This window comes from Triticum aestivum, unplaced genomic scaffold (assembly GCF_018294505.1).
Source record: "Triticum aestivum cultivar Chinese Spring unplaced genomic scaffold, IWGSC CS RefSeq v2.1 scaffold102842, whole genome shotgun sequence".
Lineage (NCBI taxonomy): Eukaryota > Viridiplantae > Streptophyta > Magnoliopsida > Poales > Poaceae > Triticum > Triticum aestivum.
This window is the reverse complement of record NW_025268028.1, coordinates 1-1,463: the sequence shown is the minus strand read 5'-3', so window position 1 is coordinate 1,463 and position 1,463 is coordinate 1. Positions and strand designations below refer to the sequence as shown.

The window sequence follows — 1,463 nt, the reverse complement described above, 5'->3', positions numbered from 1 at the left end:
TGGGGGTCTACGTCTCATGGGACATCGAGCCGCTCCGCAGAGCCAGAGTGAGTGACATTTCCCTTTCCTACTGGTGTTCATGTTTCAGATTGGAATAGTAATAGTTAGTAACTAATAAGAAGTATCGGAAATTGTCGACATGAAGATCATAGTGTGCTCATGTGTTTACTGATCACTGACCGGTGAATTGAATTAGTTATGCTACAGATATTCTTGTGTCGAATGTACTTAATATTTGAACCAGGTCACTGCAGTGCCTGCAAATCTGGAATTCTGAAAAAAATAGTACTCAGATATCTAAGTGGCATGGGAGCTGAACATTCTAACGGCCAGTGTCACTTCTCCAAAATGCCAACTCTAGTCGTATGGTTCTAATTTTCACAGTATCTATAGAACCATAGGCATAGGTTTAAGTTTATCCTCGTTTGCTTGTACCAACCTAATCATTTATTCAGTGATTCGACCCAATGAGGCAGTATTAATCTAATTTCTAAAAATGCGTCACTGAGACATGATCAGATTTGACGATAACAAGTAAAAGGAAAATAAAACTATAGAGATATATATTTAGTTATTTACCTGAAGAACAAACCACCTTGGTGGAGTGTTCGTAGCACCTAAAAGCGGCCGGTCGGGAAGGAGGCGAGGAGTCCACCACCGTCGAGCTAGTGCTGGGTCGCAAGAGGGGGAGGGAGCACGTCCATGAGCTGATCCAGGAGCCTGAGAGGGGGGAGGAGGTGAGGAATCAGATCTAATCTGCCTCAAACTGCGCCGCTGGCGACCAAACGGTTAGGAGCCATCGGACAGGAGATGGATCAGCACATTTGCTGGGCGTGCTAGCCTACCTAGCTTGGCTCAGGATCTGGGCCGCCGCCGCCGCCGACGAGGACGATTTTTCGTCCTGCGAGACACCGCTGCGTACGGGATTTGGGATTGAATCGGGAGGGCATCGAAACCAAATCGGACCCTTTTGCAAATTTTGTGCAGAGATCACTCCGTCCGGACCTGTGCCATCGATTTCTCATCTGATGGTCCAGCATCATTTTTTTCTATTTTTGCAACACATGCTCAGATTCTATCCTAGTCGTTCTGATCCCCTTCCTACATCTATAAATAAATCTATCTAACCTTGGAAATTAATCAACTATTGTCAGGTACAAACTGTCATCACACTCAATTCAACTCTACTAAACAATGAGCTCCGAGTCATGTTCTTCGTTGTACTTGATCGTTCCAACGTCATGTGGTCTATATATACGATTGACCCTAACTGTGTCTACTAATCCCAACAGCCCGGTATACACTGCAGCTTAACACAGTCAGAGAAATGGCGGCTTTCCTCCGGAACCTCTTCCTAGCGACGGCACAGCAGTACTACGCCGGCGTCGACGATGGTCAGCACAACATGGAGCGCCGCCTCCGCCTCTACGCCGCCGCGTACATGCTGCTGGCCGTCTCCTTCC

At 46.9% G+C, this 1,463-nt stretch overlaps 1 long non-coding RNA gene across 1 annotated transcript; it reads right to left on the bottom strand.

Annotated features, from left to right (window-relative positions):
- Position 1: 1 nt before the first annotated feature.
- On the bottom strand, positions 2 to 1,071 carry LOC123178062 (uncharacterized). Its single transcript, XR_006489298.1, has 3 exons — positions 846 to 1,071; positions 580 to 720; positions 2 to 70 (listed from the first exon to the last, which is right to left on the bottom strand). It is a non-coding gene; the product is annotated as an uncharacterized lncRNA (long non-coding RNA).
- Between the last annotated feature and the right edge of the window lie 392 nt (positions 1,072 to 1,463).